Raw genomic sequence first — 14,508 nt, forward strand, 5'->3', positions numbered from 1 at the left:
TTGAATCGAATTCTGAGATTTCAAAATCAGAATATGTAATTAGATTTTGAATGAGTATGGTTGTTTTGATTTCTATAAAAGAATGTATATTGTTGTGAAAGTAGGGAGTATAATGGATGATTTGCTGAATCAGATTCGAAGAATGTAACATATTAATTGTGAATTTATATATCTCTCGGGTATTACCTACCCGTTAAAAAAAATTTCACAATTAATATTTTGTACAAAAGAATTTTATGACAGTCTTTATGGAAATATATATGTGTATATTTCTTCAGATGTAATATAGATTTAATGAGTTAATATTAAATTAAACTCATTTGATTTATGGTTAAGGCTAGGATAGATAATTTCTAAACTTTAGAAATTACATAATCGTCGTAGAATGTTTTCCCAATGAAGTTATGAATCAGTACTTCATCGTTGTGGTATTCCTTGGTATCTACATGGCGTATGACATCGATGCTCGTGGGACAGATTGTGAAGTTGAGGTTTGCGATGCGGTTGTTGTTGGTGGTGGTAATGGTATTGTTGATGTTGTTGATGGTGGTACTGGTTATGCTGCTGGTGCTGCTGCTGGTGTTTGTAACCTTTGCACCATATTCTCCAAAGCCACTACCCGAGCGCGAAGCTCGTTGACTTCTTCTATTACACCGGGGTGATTGTCGGTTCGAACGAGCGGATAAATAAGATCTAGAATTTGGTGTAGTATATAATCATGACGAGATACTCTGGAAATAAGAGAGAAAATGGTGTTTCGGACAGGTTCGCCGGTAAGTGCTTCAGGTTCATTGCCAAGAGGGCAATGTGGTGGATGGAAAGGATCGCCTTCTTCTTGTCTCCAATGATTAAGGAGGCTACGAACCCATCCCCAATTCATCCAGAATAGATGATGGCTGATTGGTTGATCCATTCCAGTCACACTGCTTTCGGAGCTTGAGTGGGATTTCATTTCGGAATCCGAGGAACTTGAACTGATGACGAATTCCATTTCGTACGATTTGATAAAGGATTTTTTTTATACGAAATGATTTTCCGGCTATCGGGTGGTATTCTAACTACATAGAATATCTATATATATATATATATATATATATATATATATATATATATATATATATATATATATATATATATATATATATATATATATATATATATATATATATATATATATATATATATATATATATATATATATAGATCAAAAGATTTCATAGATTACGGAGGAATTTACGGAATATGTCAGGCAAAGTTTACGGTAATAGATACGATAAGATATGATTTAGCAGATACGCTAAGATATGAATTTTGTCTATACACTATTCATGCAATCAATGCAGCAAGACGTGTCTAGACTAAGAATGATAAGCAGGTAATTTCCTAAGGATGGTAAGTAGATGATTTCCGACTAAAAATGATAAACAAAACTTTTGACATGCAGACACGGTCGAAGTCCAGACTCACTAATGCATCTTAACAACTATCAGTTAGACACACTAATGCAAGACCTGGTTCGCTAAGACCACCGCTCTGATACCAACTGAAAGGACTCGTTCATATACATTATAAACGATTCACAATAGTTGATTACATCGCGAGGTATTTGACCTCTATATGATACATTTTACAAACATTGCATTCGTTTTTAAAGGACAAACTTTCTTTACAACAAAAGTTGACGGCATGCACACCATTTCATAATACATCCAACTATAATTGGCTTAATAATAATCTTGATGAACTCAATGACTCGAATGCAACGTCTTTCAAAATATGCCATGAATGACTCCAAGTAATATCCTTAAAATGAGCTAATGCACAGCGGAAGATTTCTTTAATACCTGAGAATAAACATGCTTTAAAGTGTCAACCAAAAGGTTGGTGAGTTCATAGGTTTATCATAACAATCATTTCAATATATTAATAGACCACAAGATTTCCGTTTATAAATATATGTACACTCGCAAGTGTATAAAAGTATTCTATAAGTTGTAGGCACCCGGTAACAAGCCTTAACGTTCATGTTTTACCCTCTAAAGTACACCAGATCAGGTGTGTTTAAAATAACCTCGAAGTACTAAAGCATCCCATAGTCAGGATGGGGTTTGTCAGGCCCAATAGATCTATCTTTAGGATTCGCGCCTACCGTACATAGACAAGTAGTTTAATGTTACCAAGCTAAGGGTATATTTCTGGTTTAAACCCACGTAGAATTAGTTTTAGTACTTGTGCCTATTTCGTAAAGCATTTATAAAAACAGCGCATGTATTCTCAGTCCCAAAAATATATATAAAAGGGAGCAAATGAAACTCACAATACTGTATTTCATAGCAATTATGTATATGACGACACTGAACAAGAGCAGGGTTTGTCTCAGATTCACGAACGTATCAATATTGTGATTCAATATTGTAGGAAAGTACGTAGACGCAACGAAAATGATAAACGTTAGGTTGACCCCACGAGCAATACCCTCGATCAATACCCATAACCTCCATAGCTATAACCCATAATTTCCTTAGCTCTATCCCGTTTGAAAACTTATTTTGAAATCGTCTAAATGTAACTCCGTCATAGTATTTTATGTATACTAATAATATCTTGAAATAATACTAAGTAAATATATATATGTAATTCGATTGAGAGAGTTTAGAGAAATATATTTTTAAGTTTCTATTAAATAATGAAACCTATTGAATTCTATTTATAATAGATTTTTGAATTATTAAAGTGAATTATTAAAGTATGAATTATTAAAGTGAATTATTAAAGTATGAATTATTAAAGTGAATTATTAAAGTATGAATTATTAAAGTGAATTATTAAAGTGAATTATTAAAGTATGAATTATTAAAGTGAATTATTAAAGTATGAATTATTAAAGTTAAAGTAAAGTAAAAGTAAAGTAAAGGTAAAGTTAAAGTATAGTAATAGTATAAAATTATGTACGTATAATACGCGTATAAATATATTTAATATTAATTTAAATCGTTATATCATAAAACATTTTAGAAAAGTAGAATTATATATATTCATAATAGGTTTCAAGTTTTTAAATTACAGTCTGTTGGTGAAGCATGGGATAAAGTCCAAAGGTTAAATAAATGTATGAAATTATCTTAATGAAAAATGTCGAGTTACTTAACTTGTTGATATTCAACATCTAAGTTATTTACACTCCACGTTCTTATTTTCATATTAAATAAAATGAAAGTTAACATAGTTATCTTATCAAGGTCATGAGGAAAATATTATAAAACATGTCTTGGAAATTAAACAGGAATTTCCACTAACCCTTGTCTAGTTCCCATTAATTGACACATTTGTTCTTACTTATAAATCACTTTACCATTTTCTGAATGTTGTTAAAAAGAATAGATTTCTTAAATCACAGTGGACCTCATAACATAGGCCCGTAATCATATCATAATGTATCTGATAATTCAATCATTTGATATTATCTCTTAATTCTGTTGATAAATATAACGAAACAAATACGTTCATGTAAAGTATCATATATCTAATACTTTGTTAATGTTTTCAGTTAATATTATATATTATATATACATATCTATATACACATAATTGTTCGTGAATCTTTGAACACGGTCAAAGGGTAATTGATTACATGAATGTAGTTCCAAACTTTTTGAGATTCAACATTACAAATTCTGCTTATCGTGTCTGAAACATATAAAGGTTAAGTTTAAATTTGGTCGGAAATTTCCGGGTCGTCACAAGATAGGTATTCCACCATGTTAACGCAGAACCTATGAAGGTATGCGTAGCGTACTTCACTTTGTCCTCTTCAGTACACTTACTTATGGCAAACACCGATTCGACCTTCTCGGTCCACCGTTTCAATCCGATCGGTCCTTCGGTTCCATCAAATTCTAAAGGTTTGCAGGCAGTGAATTCTTTGTAGGTGCATCCTACATGATTTCCTGTACTGCCAGATCCAAGGTTATTGTTGGTATGTAGCGCAGCCTGTACTGCGGCTATGTTTGAAGCTAGAAAAGTACGGAATTCCTCTTCATTCATATTCACAGTGTGTCGAGTAGTCGGTGCCATTTCCTTTAAAATAGTCAAATGGAACAAGTTAATCATACAGAATATTAAGAGTAGTTAATAGTATTTCGTAGCATAATATGAACTCATTTATAAAAGCTTTTTCTTCATATTAGCGTTTTATAAGTTTAAATTCGGGTAGTACCTACCCGTTAAGTTCATACTTAGTAGCTAATATACAATTCAACTACTACAATTCTATATGAAAAACTGATTGTAATAATATTTCGCGTTCAAAATTTTATACAATATTTTACAAACTTACAATACCGCTTATTTTACATAAAGCATGAAATATAGCACACAATAACTTTGATACAAGATAGTTGTGAAGATAATTCTAGCTAGTACACAAGTCGTTCAGCAAAGGCAATAAAGACACGTAATTCATACGTCCAGAAACAAGTCATGCATTCTGGTTTTACTAGGACTACTTCCCATCCTTGGTCTTGTGAAACATAACCGTTATGGCCGTTGATAAGACAGCGTGTTGTAACGTCGTCAAAGGGACGAGGGTTACGTAATGACCAACAGTCTCGTAATAACCTAAAAACCTCATTTCTTACCCCAATTACCGACTCCGTCACTTGTGGGAACGTTTTGTTTAATAGTTGTAGCCCGATGTTCTTGTTCTCACTTTGGTGAGAGGCGAACATTACTAACCCGTAAGCATAACATGCTTCTTTATGTTGCATGTTAGCCGCTTTTTCTAAATCACGAAGTCCTATATTCGGATATACCGAGTCAAAATAATTTCTTAACCCGTTGCGTAAAATAGCATTTGGGTTCCCCGCAATATATGCGTCAAAGTAAACACATCGTAACTTATGGATTTCCCAATGTGATATCCCCCATCTTTCGAACGAAAGCCTTTTATAAACCAAGGCATTCTTGGAACGTTCTTCGAATGTCTTACAAACTGATCTCGCCTTAAATAGTTGTGCCGAGGAATTCTGACCGACTCTAGACAAGATTTCATCAATCATGTCTCCGGGTAGGTCTCTTAAAATATTGGGTTGTCTATCCATTTTGTGTTTTTATACTGTAAAATAGACAAGAGTTAGATTCATAAGAAAATACTTATTAATACAAACAATTTTTACATATATCATAAAGCATAAGCACACTATATTACATATATTACACCACACGAATACAACTATCTTATTCCGACTCGCTCGTTTCTTCTTGTTCGGTTTTGGTTCGTTTTGCCAAGTTTCTAGGGATATATGATGTTCCCCTAATACGAGCCGTCGTTGTCCACATTGGTTTATAAAAACCTGGTGGTTTAGAGGTTCCCGGGTCATTGTTACAACTTAAGGACTTCGGGGGTTGACGATACATATAAAGTTCATCGGGGTTGGAATTAGATTTCTCTATTTTTATGCCCTTTCCCTTATTATTTTCTTTTGCCTTTTTAAATTCAGTTGGGGTAATTTCTATAACATCATCGGAATTCTAGTCGGAATCCGATTCATCGGAGAATTGGTAATCCTCCCAATATTTTGCTTCCTTGGCGGAAACACCATTGACCAAAATTAATCTTGGTCGGTTGGTTGAGGATTCTCTTTTACTTAACCGTTTTATTATTTCCCCCACCGGTTCTATTTCTTCTTCCGGTTCCGATTCTTCTTCCGGTTCCGATTCTTCTTCCGGTTCCGACTCTTCTTCCGGTTCCTCTTCGGGAACTTGTGAATCAGTCCACGAATCATTCCAATTTACATTTGACTCTTCATTATTATTAGGTGAGTCAATGGGACTTGTTCTAGAGGTAGACATCTATCACATAATATCAAACACGTTAAGAGATTAATATATCACATAATATTCATATGTTAAAAATATATAGTTTCCAACAAAAATGTTAAGCAATCATTTTTAAAGAAAACACGGTCGAAGTCCAGACTCACTAATGCATCCTAACAAACTCGATAAGACACACTAATGCAAATTTTCTGGTTCTCTAAGACCAACGCTCGGATACAAACTGAAATGTCCCGTTCTTATTGATTAAAAACGTTCCATATTAATTGATTTCGTTGCGAGGTTTTGACCTCTATATGAGACGTTTTTCAAAGACTGCATTAATTTTTAAAACAAACCATAACCTTTATTTCATAAATAAAGGTTTAAAAAGCTTTACGTAGATTATCAAATAATGATAATCTAAAATATCCTGTTTACACACGACCATTACATAATGGTTTACAATACAAATATGTTACATCGAAATCAGTTTCTTGAATGCAGTTTTTACACAATATCATACAAACATGGACTCCAAATCTTGTCCTTATTTTAGTATGCAACAGCGGAAGCTCTTAGTATTCACCTGAGAATAAACATGCTTTAAACGTCAACAAAAATGTTGGTGAGTTATAGGTTTAACCTATATATATCAAATCGTAACAATAGACCACAAGATTTCATATTTCAATACACATCCCATACATAGAGATAAAAATCATTCATATGGTGAACACCTGGTAACCGACATTAACAAGATGCATATATATAAGAATATCCCCATCATTCCGGGATACCCTTCGGATATGATATAAATTTCGAAGTACTAAAGCATCCGGTACTTTGGATGGGGTTTGTTAGGCCCAATAGATCTATCTTTAGGATTCGCGTCAATTAGGGTGTCTGTTCCCTAATTCTTAGATTACCAGACTTAATAAAAAGGGGCATATTCAATTTCGATAATTCAACCATAGAATGTAGTTTCACGTACTTGTGTCTATTTTGTAAATCATTTATAAAACCTGCATGTATTCTCATCCCAAAAATATTAGATTTTAAAAGTGGGACTATAACTCACTTTCACAGATTTTTACTTCGTCGGGAAGTAAGACTTGGCCACTGGTTGATTCACAAACCTATAACAATATATACATATATATCAAAGTATGTTTAAAATATATTTACAACACTTTTAATATATTTTGATGTTTTAAGTTTATTAAGTCAGTTGTCCTCGTTAGTAACCTACAACTAGTTGTCCACAGTTAGATGTACAGAAATAAATCGATAAATATTATCTTGAATCAATCCACGACCTAGTGTATACGTATCTCAGTATTGATCACAACTCAAACTATATATATTTTGGAATCAACCTCAACCCTGTATAGCTAACTCCAACATTCACATATAGAGTGTCTATGGTTGTTCCGAAATATATATAGATGTGTCGACATGATAGGTCGAAACATTGTATACGTGTCTATGGTATCTCAAGATTACATAATATACAATACAAGTTGATTAAGTTATGGTTGGAATAGATTTGTTACCAATTTTCACGTAGCTAAAATGAGAAAAATTATCCAATCTTGTTTTACCCATAACTTCTTCATTTTAAATCCATTTTGAGTGAATCAAATTGCTATGGTTTTATATTGAACTCTATTTTATGAATATAAACAGAAAAGTATAGGTTTATAGTTGGGAAAATAAGTTACAAGTCGTTTTTGTAAAGGTAGTCATTTCAGTCGAAAGAACGACGTCTAGATGACCATTTTAGAAAACATACTTCCACTTTGAGTTTAACCATAATTTTTGGATATAGTTTCATGTTCATAATAAAAATCATTTTCTCAGAATAACAACTTTTAAATCAAAGTTTATCATAGTTTTTAATTAACTAACCCAAAACAGCCCGCGGTGTTACTACGACGGCGTAAATCCGGTTTTACGGTGTTTTTCGTGTTTCCAGGTTTTAAATCATTAAGTTAGCATATCATATAGATATAGAACATGTGTGTAGTTAATTTTAAAAGTCAAGTTATAAGGATTAACTTTTTTTTGCGAACAAGTTTAGAATTAACTAAACTATGTTCTAGTGATTACGAGTTTAAACCTTCGAATAAGATAGTTTTATATATATGAATCGAATGATGTTATGAACATCATTACTACCTCAAGTTTAGTAGGTAAACCTACTGGAAGTGACAAGAAATGATCTAGCTTCAAATGATCTTGGATGGCTTGAAAGTTCTTGAAGTAGGATCATGAAACAAAAACAAGTTCAAGTAAGATTTTTACTCGAATCAAGATAGTTTATAGTTATAGAAATTGAATCAAAGTTTGAATATGAATATTACCTTGAATAAGAAAGATAACCTACTGTATATAACAAAGGTTTCTTGATCTTAGATGATTACTTGGAATGGATTAGAAAGCTTGGAAGTAAATTAGTAAACTTGAAGGGATTTTTGAAGTGTTCTTGAAGTGTTCTTCCTATGATGATTATAGCTTGATTCTTGAAGTGATTTTTGATGAAGATGATGATTAACTACTAGAAAAATACGTTCATAGTAGTGTGTGTGTGTTGAGAGAGAATTAGAAAGAGAATTGGAAGTGAAATGGAGTGAATGATGAGTGGTAATTGGTGAGTGGTGAGTGGGGTTAAAAGGAGTTCTAGTTAGTTGACTAGCTCATGGTAGAAGTTAAAATTGATTAGTCATACATGACATAATCAAGAGTAGAATCCCATGCTAGTTCCTATTGGTATATACTCATAGTAAGTACGTTTTGAAGCTGTGTATAATACGGGTAAGAATACGACTAGAATTCTTGATGAAAGAAAAGAATGGAAAAGTAACTGTAACCATTTTCGTTAAGTATGAGTGTTTTGATATATGTCTTGAAGTCTTCCAAAAGTATTTTAATACATCTAAATACACTACATGTATATACATTTTAACTGAGTCGTTAAGTCATCGTTAGTCGTTACATGTAAGTGTTGTTTTGAAACCTTTAAGTTAACGATCTCAATTAATGTTGTTAACCCATTGTTTATTATATCTAATGAGATGTTAAATTATTATATTATCATGATATTATGATATATTAATATATCTTAATATGATATATATACATTTAAATGTCGTTACAACGATAATCGTTACATATATGTCTTGTTTCGAAATCCTTAAGTTAGTAGTCTTGTTTATATGTATATAACTCATTGTTAATATACTTATGGAGATACTTACTTATCATAATCTCATGTTAACCATATGTATATCCATATATATATCGTCATGTCGTTTTTACAAGTTTTAACATTCGTGAATCGCCCGTCAACTTGGGTGGTCAATTGTCTATATGAAACATATTTCAATTAATCAAGTCTTAACAAGTTTGATTGCTTAACATGTTGGAAACATTTAATCATGTAAATATCAATCTCAATTAATATATATAAACATGGAAAAGTTCGGGTCACTACAAAAACTACTTGAATTCCCAGACATGCTTTCCACTATCAAGGAAATCCAACAATTTCTTGGTATAGTAAATTACATGTCCCCATTCATCAAAAACCTTTCCTATTTAACCAAACCATTGTATGATATGCTCAAAAAGAACCCTCCACCCTGGAATTCTCAATAAACTAAAGCAGTGCAATAACTTAAAAGACTAACTGATAATCTCCCTCCCCTCCAAATTCCATCCAATGGAAAAAGAATATTGCAAACAAATGCAAGTGATGAACACTGGGGAGCAGTCCTTTTAGAAGAAATTAATGGTAACCGCAACATCTGTGGTTATCAAAGTGGTCATTTCAAACCTTCTGAAACACACTACCATTCTACTTTCAAAGAAATCCTTGCAGTAAAAAATGGTATCAAAAGGTTTGCTTTTCACCTTATTGGTCATAAATTCCTTATTGAAATGGATATGTCTTCATTTCCTAAAATGTTACAATTCAAGAACAAGACAATCCCACATCCTCAATTACTCAGATGGGCAGAATGGTTTTCCCAATATGATTTTGAAGTCAAACACATAAAAGGATCAACCAATTTTCTTCCAGATTTTCTTTCAAGAAAAGGCGCAGAACAAAGCAATTTACTCATTCATGTTATAGCAGTTTTACAACCAGATGCAGAATCTTCATCTTCATCATCAGCACCTCAATCAACAGTATGGCAAAGAATGGATCAACTCCCACATGAAATCACAGAGAAAATCCTAGAAAAGTCAATTCCTGTCTATTGTCATGAAACATGGACAGCATATTGGAAAATACTTGCTAGAAAATATGGAAGTTCTCCATTTCGAGGAATGACCTTCAATTCTGAATATCCTTTTCTCAACCTTTTCCACATTCATGATCCATATCACCTTGTCCCTGAAGCAATCCCTTTCTTCCTCAATCTATCCAGGTGTCATTTCATTGCAATTGTATTCAATGCACAAGTGATGAACATATATTTGTTCTTAACACAAGTAGGAAATCCCCAAGATGAACAACAATGTTTCGAAATACTCTCAAATTCCTTCTAAGATATCAAACAATGTCTTATTGGGAATCAATATTTGGCAATTTCCTCACTACATATGTTGTAGTTATTTTCCATCAGAACCTGGTCCGATGTTCACAGTCTCCAAACGGCACGATAATCCATCAAGATTCATTTGTAAAAATCCATGGCTGGTATAGATATAATCTTATCAGCACAAAAAATGTTCACCCAGAGCAGTGGTTATTATTCAAGGTAGAAATGAGTCAGTTCAACGGATTACCTCATACATTCATTGACTCAGCATCTTTTCGACAAGCAGATCACCCTCTAAGCTAGACACCATCAACAGCTTTGGATACTTTTGTTAAAGATACTATTCGTGAAAGAGATTTAATGGAAACCATAATCAATACAGATCCAAACAATCACATGGATGAAACATCATCAGAAGAAGAACAATACAGGCACCCTAGAGATGATTTCGACAGTGATGAGTGGCCGGATACAGATTAAAATATGTATTTGTGTAATATTATGTAAGCAATGACGTCATAGTGTGGTGTGATGTGTGCAATGATATCATTAGATCAATAATTGTGAGTGATGTAAGCCATGATGTCAATGTGATCAATAATTGAGCTTTTACCTGATTAGCAGGTAATAAGTCATCCGGTAACCTCTTTAAGAGGTAGCAGGTCATATCCACTTTTATGGCCTATAAATATGTATCGATAGAATGTAGTTGGATCATAACTTTTCTGATCACAACTTCTTCTTCCTTGTATAATAAAAAACCCAGTTTATTGTAAATCTCTCCTTCTCCATTTTTTCACTTTGTTTTTATGAGTTTCTCTCCTCACTGAGACAACCCTCAACTTGGTATCAGAGCCTAAACACCCATTAATGAGTCACTAAACACCTCATCTGGTAAAATACCCTTATATGCAAAGTGTACTTAAATATCAAAAGTTTTGCTATTTCTTTTATTAGTAAAACTATTGTTCATCCAAGATAAGTATGCTCTGTATTAGCCAAACTATGTTTGGAATTTTACATCAGAAAACATGGATGGTATCTAGTTTGAATGACTAGAAATATGTACAATAATGTTCTCTTACAAGATATTCCCGGAGGCCGGAGTGTTATTGCAGCCGAGGAAATGGCGTTGTTTGAACACGTAGCCGTAGGAAGTTGGTAAAAGAAAATTATTGTTTTCAAAACTTGAAACCCAACATCAGAAAACTTTGCAAAAGGTGTGTAATACCAGATCACTTCTAAATATGTCTTTCAGATCTTCATCAAACTCATCTTCTTTACCCTCTTCAAAATTAGATTATCTATATCAGTTATCATATATAGGTGATGACTCTAAAATTCCAGAATCTAGATATCCTGTAGTTAATCCTTATGATGTTTATAAAAAACCTCCCTCTTCAATTTCTAGAGTAGCTTCTCAAGTATTTCACTCATCGAAAAATCCAAAAACAAAAGAATTTATCCAAGCTTCTCGATTTGATCAATATCAAATCCCTTCTGATTCAAAAGAGCAGTTGGTATCTCTTGAATTACCAAAACATTTAATCCCTAATTGGCAAAGAGCAGGTTACACACATATGCACTTTGGTGCTATCAGATTAGCTCTTACTTTTCATGGGAGAAAAGGACTTGGAGTAGTCTCTCGAATAGCTCTCCTTGATTCAAGGTTTACAAGATATCAAGTTGCTTGTATTGCAACAGTACAAACAACTCTAAATGCTGGAACAGTCTTCCTGACTTTCTTTCCAAATTTCAATATGCCTCTCACAGATCCATCACTGTTGACAGCCTTGAAAGTCCAGATGCAGATAACTGGAGCACCTCAGGTAAACACATATGCTGCTACTCTTCACTACCAAATGGTTTACAGAGTACAGAACCATGCTTTTGACATACCAGTTCCATCTCACATAAACACAGAAGATGCTATATTTCTTAATATAGATTCATCAGCTACACCTAGCCTTTCCTACATCCCAAAGCAAATAACCAAAGAAGCCCTTTGTGAATTACTCCCTTCTTCTTGGTTAACAAATTATGAATCAATCCACTCCCAGACACAAACAGCCCAATCAACAGATCCAGTTTTCCACACTAGATCAGATGGTCTAGTTGAAATCCGTTTTCCAAAACCAAATATTGTTCAAAATTGTCCAGTGGTTCCCTCAGAACTAAACGTATTAGATTCTGATCCACTAAAAGTTGCATATTTTACAAATGAAGGAAATCCTGTTTATCATGGTAAAGATCCAGTCACAGGACATATATGGTATGATGATTCCATTTGTAAATGCTATCTATGTCTAAATCATCAAGATGATTCTGAATCTGATGAAGATATAGAGGTTCCTCAACCATCTACCAGACGATCAAGAAGAAACCCCAGATCCAGATCTAATGGATCTCGTATCCTACAACCGGAATGCAACATGTTTGAACCACAAAACTCATCATATAAACAAGAATTCCCACCCCTTAAACCTTTTCAAAACCCAGAGAAAATCTCTCATTCATGAAAAATAGAAGCCCCTGTAGCTATTGATCATCAAGGCAGACGAACTCAACAACCACCTGTTGAACAAGTACTTAATTGGCAATCAGAAAACCAAGTTGCTCAAAATAGAGTATTAAAAAAGCTTTCAGATGACAATGAAAAAGTGAAATCTAAAGTTTTTTCCATAGAAGCAACTACTGCAGAAATCAAAGCCAAAATTGATGTACTTCATGAAGAATTGATGATGGTGGTTACTACAATGAAAGGTACTGTAAATTATTCTGAACTCCTCTCTCAAAAAGAACAAGAGAAAAAAGCTCTTGAAAACCAACTATTTTATTTTCAGAATAAACAAAATCAACCCTCATCTTTTCCTTCAAACCCTTTTTCCCCAAGAGTTTCACAACCAAACATCCAGATTCAAACACTTCAAGCAAACTCCTCATTCCACCCATCAGTTAACCCATTCTCACTAAAACCAAAACATACCATAAAATCCAAACCACGAGTTAAACCAAAAGTACCCAATACTATACCCAAAACTGAACCAGATGAACCTGATGCTTTCATTGAAGCTTCAACCTCAACCTTAACAGCAAATGAAACCCTTGAAACCATGGCCCTACAACAAGAAAACCCGATAAGTGCCTTTTTGAAATCCCTTACCATACAACCACTAAATCCAAAACCCCATATCAAGCAAAAAAAACCAATTCCAGAACCATTTGATCCGTTTCAAGCCTTTGAAGAACTATACATGGCAGATCAAGAAGAACTTCACTTTGATGATCTTGAAACTCCTTACACAGAAACCCATCAAACACCACAATCAACGATGTTCAAAAGTTTCACTATTGATGATATTCCTTTTCCACAATGGCGAGATCACATGCAATATTTTCTTGCATGGTGCACGGCTGAATTAGAAGAAAATGATATGCATGTAGTCTGTAAACGATTTGTTGCAAGACTTGAAGGCAGACTCTCTGATTGGTATCATTCTCTTGGCGAATACCGACAGATAGAAATCCTTTCAGCAAGAACCCCAATTGATCTCAGGAATTATATTCACACAGAATTTCTTGGTACTGGAGATCAGATGCTTACTGCAGCTCGTGAAGAATTTTTGAAAATGAAATGCTGCTCCTTCGAATCAAAACACCTGAATAAGCATTATAATCGAATGTCAAAAAGATTTTATATGCTTGGTGGAATAGATGATGTTAATCTCAAACAAGTTTTCTTGAACTCTTTTCCTGAACCTCTGGCAATAGAAGCAACACGAACTGAAAGGTCCCGTTCATATACATTATAAACGATTCACAATAGTTGATTACATCGCGAGGTATTTGACCTCTATATGATACATTTTACAAACATTGCATTCATTTTTAAAAGACAAACTTTCTTTACAACGAAAGTTGACGGCATGCACACCATTTCATAATACATCCAACTATAATTGGCTTAATAATAATCTTGATGAACTCAATGACTCGAATGCAACGTCTTTCAAAATATGCCATGAATGACTCCAAGTAATATCCTTAAAATGAGCTAATGCACAGCGGAAGATTTCTTTAATACCTGAGAATAAACATGCTTTAAAGTGTCAACCAAAAGGTTGGTGAGTTCATAGGTTTATCA

This window comes from Rutidosis leptorrhynchoides, chromosome 1 (assembly GCF_046630445.1).
Source record: "Rutidosis leptorrhynchoides isolate AG116_Rl617_1_P2 chromosome 1, CSIRO_AGI_Rlap_v1, whole genome shotgun sequence".
NCBI lineage: Eukaryota > Viridiplantae > Streptophyta > Magnoliopsida > Asterales > Asteraceae > Rutidosis > Rutidosis leptorrhynchoides.